Raw genomic sequence first — 7,520 nt, forward strand, 5'->3', positions numbered from 1 at the left:
CAGCTGGGGAGGGGGAAGGTAGGCCTTGGCTCCATGTGCATCAGGCTCGGTGTGGTGAGCATGTGGGTTTGCCGTGCAGTGGGTTGGTGTGAGCACAGGAAGGTGTAGGATGAAAATCCGCAGAATTGTCTTTCCAGGAAAGCCGGTGAAATCATGAGCTTGAAAGCTCGCGGCTTCAGGAAAACAAGAACTAAGTCGCTACGCCTCCTTTCCTCCCACCCCTGTCTCATCCCTGGGGTACCCTTGGGAGGTCGCTTGAAGAATCGCACCAGTGATAGAGGCAGTGATTGAGGAAACTGATGCAAACGTGATCTCCCAAAAGGTTGTGTGGGAAGCAAATTTGGGAAGGATGCTCAGATAACTGGAATTTTTGCTTTTGTGCCTTTCTTGAGCAAAGTCATCAGACCTAAAGGTTTCCTGTTTATTTATTCAGCAATCACTGCTGTATTACACACATAGGAAATCACAAGAATTGTCTTGTTTTGAGGACAGGTGAGGTGGAAATAAAAACTGCTCTTTAGGCTGTGCTAGGCATCTTGTCTTGTGAGTATTTTCATGCATCAGTGAAGTGAGCTCAAACACATCCTGCAAACATCTGGCCAGGAAGATGCCTCAGCTGTGCTGAACAGTACCAATGATAATAATAATGCTGCTCTGGTGCAACACAGAGCAGCCCCAAAGCTGCTCTGCTCTGGGCCAGGTAAAAAGGGGGCCCCAAGGCTCTGGGATGAGCCGTGGCAGAAGGCAGATGTAGACATGGCTTTGTATCACCCTGTGGGCTGGTTTCATTGGTGTGGAAGGGCTGTAGTAAGGCTTGGGAGCTGGAGAGGATGGTGAAAACCAACTAGACAGGAAGATGTCATCAGCATCTGCTTCCCCTGGGAAGGTTTCCATCCAACTCTTCTCCCAGACCAGCCCACCACACAGCCTCCTCTGACTGCAAAAATGTGCTCAGCTGACTGAACTCAATGACTTAGCTGAATTGAAAGGTTTCCAGTAGCACAGTAATGTGTTTGGAGAAGGAAGAGCTTTCAAAAGGAAGCTGTTTGCCCATCTGACCCAAACAACTTTCCATGGCTGATGGGGAGAAAGTCTGAGTGCCTGGCGCAGTCAGTGCAGGGTACCCATGACTTCATTCCCATTGTGCTTGGCAAGGGAAGCATGCATCAGGCAGCAAAATCCAGTAATTTTTCTCTTCCCACATTCCCTAGCTATGGGGCAACCAGTGGTGGGAATCTCTGTTGAGCCAAGATGTGCTTGCAGCGAAACAGCTTGCGAAGGGCCTGCCATGTGGCTGGCTTACATGGCTACTGTCCAACAATGCCAATGGGGCTGGGATCCCAAAAATACGGGATTTCTTCCATCTCTTAGGACTAACTGGATTCCCCCTTCTCTCCCTGGTGGGCAATAATTAGTGATGCTTGACAGGACAAGGGGTGATGGTTTAAAACTACAAGAGGGTAAATTCAGACTAGATATAAGGAAGAATTTTTTAATGAAGAGAATAGTGAGACACTGGACCAGGTTGCCCAGAGAGGTGGTGGATGCCCCATCCCTGGAAACATTCAAGGTCAGGTTGAACAGGGCTCTGAGCAACCTGGTCTGGTTGAAGATGTCCCTGATCATGACAGGGGGATTGGACCAGGTGGCCTTTAAAGGTCCCTTACAACTCAAACCATTCTCTGTTTCTATGTTTTGTTTGAGGAAATAAGGAATAAATGGGCTGGTTCAGTATCCTGGGGCTGGAAAGGGTGAAATCCTTTAGGATCTAAAAATATATAACTACAAATGCTGCTTCGGTTGCACGTAATTGCTGTGAGCTCCATGGCACTGTGGACAAGGATGTTGTTTCACCTTTGCTCATGTGAGGCCCAAATCCCAGTTTAACAGATTCACTTGCAGTTTCTGTAACTGACATTTTCTCCAGCAGAAGATGGGATTTGGTTAAAGAAAAAGAGTAAAAAAAATATTGCTTTGTCTTCTAAAATTCCAGAAAGCTTGAATTGTTTCAGTGCAAAATTTAAAAATTGTTTCATTTAAAAGTGTGGATTCTTATATAGAAGTTTTCACAATCCATTCTACTTTTTTAATATTTTAATTCTTTTCACATTTTTTAATCAAATATCTAAACAGATGGCATGATATTTGGAGTTGTCCAGTAGACTTCTGTTCAACCTTACCTGATCTTTTGAGCCTTTTAAGAACTCAGCAAGTGCGATACCACCATGATAAGACTCCAGGTAAAACCAGATGTATCGGTGGCTTCTTTTGGATTTTCTTCAGATCAAAGCTTCAAGACTACTTGATACACAAACGAATGCAAGTATGTTTTCCCCCTATCTTTTTTCTCCCCTTTGTCTTACATTAGGATCTCCCTTATAAGAATTGCTGTGATTAATTACAGATGATGATGATAATGGTGATAATGATAATCAACGACTGGTGTATCGAAGAATGAGTTATTTTTACTTCTGGCATAGATCTTGTCTAAAGTACTTTATCCTGTGTTTTAATGGTAAGGTGTTTTACCTAATTACAGCCATCTAAGCATGCTGTGCACCCCATTTTTATGCTAACCATGGCCTTACACCAGCCTTTTTTTGACCCCATGACAGCTGGCAGAGCTGATGCCATGGTCCTGGCAGGCTGGACCTGTGCACTTTGGAAAGCCTTAACTGGATGTGCATTTTTGAACTCAATGATCTTAAAGGTGTTTTCCAACCTAAATGGGCAGTTTCTGCTGGGAAACACTCTCAGCTGGAGCTGGAGCTTGGTGCTGCTCCCAAACCCACCAAGCTCAGGGAAAGCCTCTCCCTAGCCTTGTATTTGCCTGACACTGAGCAAATAATGAGGAAATTTGTCATATGAGTGCCAGGTACTGACCCTCACCACACCCCGGCCCCAGCATCTCCCAATTTAATGCGTTCAAGGACCACCTTGTCACTAGCAAGGACTGAAATCCTGGAGCCCCGCAGGCATGGCTTTGTGGGAGAAACACTGCTGACTGGCCCATCACAGCTGTCATTTCACGGGCTTGATTTGTCGGAAAGAAAAAGAAGGAAAAAAAGAATCTCATCATGACACCACGATGCAGCGGTTGTTTTATCTCACGGGGAGGTTGAATGAGGCCTCGTAATTGCCGGAAGATTTATGAGACTGGAATTATGCTTGGCTGTTGCTGGCTAATGTATCCGTGGCGTGGATGTTGTGAAAGCACCTTATGAGACAACACATAAGGAAACTTCAGAAGGTGTGTGATCTCTGGAGGCAAAACGTAAAAAAAACCCCACACCCCACAGCAGGTCGATTTGTACGTGGTGTTGACAGGGAGCCTTCATCTCCCATGGCCAAAATAAGACCTCTGGAGCTGACGTGCTTGTGCTGCAGCAGATAAACAGCAGCAGGGTTTAGTGTTGGTGTTTCAGGCTGCCTGTAATTCTCCAGGGCTTTCACATGCCAGGGGATTGTGTGTGAGTTACTCATAAACCTCTTTCAAAGCAGAAAGTATTGGGGCAGCCACATGGTTTTCTTCATTCAACATCTTCTCCCTGTAAGCACAACCTGGCTCCTTTGGGAGGGACTGGCATTTGGGGGCCAGTTTCCTCCTCGGTGGGATAATCCAGAGCCACAGCAGTGCCTGGGAAAGCATCACAGGATCCAGCTGGTTTGGAAAATGCATCTTTGCCCTGATGCCATTGGGGTGACTTCACTGCAAGGCTGCAGCCCACGTTGCATGGATCCTATAGCTCAGCTGCAACCACATCATCATCGGATGCATTTACCCTACCACCCCATCGAGGCCTGATGATGAACTTCAGCATTTTAATGTCAAAAGCATCCCTGTAAGAGAATGGACACTCTTCTGTACCCTGAACCATTTGTTCTAACTACAGCACATATTTAACCGGTTTGACCTGATCACAACCCAACAGCACTCACTAGATTTAAGAATTTTATCTTCTAATTATTTTTTTCTTTTGTACTATTCCAAAACCTCTTTTCCAAGCTTTTCTCCCTCACAGCTCGAGCCTACAGAGGCAATGACATCCCCCCCACCCTGTGCAGAGTGAGGTGCCCACTGCACCTCGCAAGTCTGTTCCTAATTCTTCTATGTCCTCTTCTCTGCCCTATGAAAAAGAGCTATAGGATTCTTTGGAGCACAGCACTGGCTCTGTAAGCTCACTTGTAGCTAACTCAGAACCAACGATGACATTTTCACATTATTTCCATGAGCTGTTCCCAGGGGAGGCAGTGCCAAGTGCACCTTGCCAGAGGGCAATGAAGTTTCAGCTCCCAGTTGTCTTCTCTACCTCCGAACACTCACAGGCCTCTCCAGCCATCACCCTCCTGTTCCCAAATTCTTGATAACCAGACACTTTCAACCAAGTAATTCCCAAGCACCCCCCCCGTAAGCCAAGACGATTGTATCTGTAAATACTAACGCAGTCTGTGCCAAGTTTGGCACCTCTGAGAAATCCCTCCTTTCTTTTTTCCTGATCTTTAAAGGATTTAACTGCAGACATTTCAGCATGTTGGCTTGGGTTTTAGTCTTTATTCTGTATTCAAATTGAGCTTCAGTGAGCAGCAAAGTGCCTTTCTGGTTTTGCTGGTTACCCCACGACTTCACGCCTTGTTTGCAAGATGCGGCCGGAGGCGCTCGGTTTTGGGCTGGGTAAGGATATGAGAAATGCTTGGAACACATATTTGAGTGGATGCATAGCCCGGAGGAGGAGATGAGATAAGTTATATAGTTTTGCATAATACAGGTGAAATCTTTGTTGTCTGGAAGATGGGAATATCACTGAGAATATGGAGAGAGAGAGACCAACAAAACCTTAAAGCTGATCTGTTTGCGTTTTTGTCTTATGAACTTTGAATTGAACTTGTGCACCGGATCTGATCTGGATGAAATATCATATCTGAGGCTGATCCTTATCTCTTAAACCTTCCCTTTGTTTCTTTGATTCTTTGGGCTTTCCCCTCTTGTTTTATTGTGAGTGGCCCAAAGCTTTGATCTGGCGGTGAGGCAGCACAAACCTTCACTTTGGGACATGGGGATACTCAGCCTGAACAGACAAGAGGATACTTCTTCTGCCGCAAGGGCCGAAGGCAAACGGGGTAACTTCAGAATTTATTGTCTGCCCTTGTGTGATGGGAAACTAGAAATTCACACGGGTATTTCCAAAAGCACCTGTGGGAATGTGGTTGTTGTATATCTGTTTCCAATTTTATTTACAATCCCTTTTATTTTTTTAAAGAGTCTGAGCAATTTAAGCTTACCTATCCTTTAATATAAAATAATTGAAACCAAAGCTCTTAAATGCTTTATAATGTCTTTTTCTCTGCTTTTTACAGTCAAGAGCAGAGGTTTTATTCTTCCAAAGTATCTAGGTTGCTAAGCTTGAATTATATTTTACCTTTTTGGGAAATGCCTTTACTAGAAGCGAACAGCTGGTCTTAATCCGATCCGATGATACCTGCTGATCTATACAGTAAGAGCAAAGTGAGGCCAATTTTGTTGAAAAGCATTGGGGGCTTCTCTGCGAATATTCATTCATTGCTTTAGACTTGGTTTTTTAAAGCAATGATGTAGAGAGACACTTCAGACTTAACTCCCCACGTTTTCCATTAGCAGTAATTTAAAACTTTGAAAAATGTACAGTAACTTGCCTAGGTCAGCTGAGTATCAGCATGTAGCTTTTCATTCACATTTTTCATTTAATCCGGTGGCTTTGAATTCCTTGCCTTGTAAGTTCCTATATATGAAGATTAGAAACTGCTTCTGGCGATGTAGAATTACATGCTTTTAGATGAAATTTAATCCCCTGTAAAAGGTTTTGTTCGCGTTGATCTTTCCTGTTCACAGCAACGGGCTGCCTGGCTGAGAGCGGATGACACCGGTGAAGACATCAGCAGACAACAAGCAAAAAAATTTAAATAAATCAAATAATCACAGCCTGTATTTAGGAGCAAGTCTTTATCAGAGGTTTCAGCGCTCTGGCAGCTTTGAGACTTCTGCCATTAATTCCAGGAAAGCAGCACAGCAAAACGAAAGTCTGCAAAACCTATTGAGGATAAATTGGATGCGTCTGCACACCGTCTGTGTTTTGACAGGGTTTGAAGTGGGAAGTCTTGGCTTTGGAAGGGTTTGGTGTGTGATCCAAGTGCTCCTCATCCCACGGCCTAGCTGGGGCTTCTGCCTCCATAGCAGGATGGAGACCTCCCCTCCCAAATTCACCCCCCAGGAGCTCTCCCAGGGCTCCGCTCCTGCAGAGGGGCGGCCAAAATGAGAGTTTCTTCTTCTGAGCAATTGTCTCAGCCAGAGGATGCTCAGGCTCCCACCCAACACTGAGGAGCATCCATGGGAGAGCAGACGTGGGGAAAATATCTCCTAAAGCAAAGGTTTTATGGATTCAGAGTGGGGTTGTGGATGGTGCTTTCATGAGCGTATCATTGGGGCATGTTGAATCCTCCAGTGGGGAACAAAAGGAAAAAAGCTGGATGACTTTGATGACAAATGACATAAGTTAAATTGCAAATCTTGCCATGAATACTGGCTGCTGGTGAATGGCAGTCCCCTGGCTGGGTTGTGCATACAACCTTTACAAAAAAGAATTGGTAAAACCCACTATTTTCAGGCAATTTCAGAAAAGGAAGAGGGGGAAAAAAGAGTTCATGTAGTGACCGGGCTGTTCATTGCACGTTGCTCACCCAGCTCTAGCAGAGTTAAGAGGTTGGCTGGATCCAAACAAAATTCGGAAATTTCACTTCTGAATAAAGCATGTGAGCCTGCCCCAGAAGTGGGCTGCTCTTTTCCTCTTATGAATCAGCCTCCAAGATATGCTTGCATTCCTGAGAAACAAGCCTGGAATAACATGGCTGGCTTTTTGGGTGCAATACTCTGATTATGAGGAAGCAACAGTCTCCCGCGTATGAATAGCTTTTATGTTGAAATAGGTCAGCGCTATAGCATTCGTTGAAAAATGGCTTTTTAATGTGCTTTATGGGCTGTCAGGGCATAATGAATGTAAACCGTAGACCTGGCTTTGTCAGAATGATATTTTATTTTTTTGCTTTATCAACCAGATGCAATGAATCTCAGATCAATTAGTTTTGCTTTGAAGTTTGCTCTTGATCCAGATCTTCAATAAAAAGGAAGTTTCCAAATCACTGGTCTGTGAACACTGTTTGTGATTAATTACCCTCTTATAATCTGAGGAATTCTGGTCATTGCTGTATTTTGAATACCTCAGACTGCATGGGGAGTTTTATTTTGGCTGGTATATTTGGAAACTGCTAATAAACACCTACTTCCTGTTTTTCTTGCTACTGTGTATAACAAATTGTTAAAAAACTTGCTTTCTCCTTTCAGCCTCTCCCCTGTTTGACCAGACCTGAACCATATTATTGGTTAATCAACACCGTATATCATTTGCCAGCAAATTTCCTCAGCTGTTAAAAGCAGGAACTTGTCTCTGACTGTAACAAAAATTTGACAACTTTGCCCTGCAACAAAGCTG

This window comes from Mesitornis unicolor, unplaced genomic scaffold (assembly GCF_000695765.1).
Source record: "Mesitornis unicolor isolate BGI_N332 unplaced genomic scaffold, ASM69576v1 scaffold11830, whole genome shotgun sequence".
NCBI lineage: Eukaryota > Metazoa > Chordata > Aves > Mesitornithiformes > Mesitornithidae > Mesitornis > Mesitornis unicolor.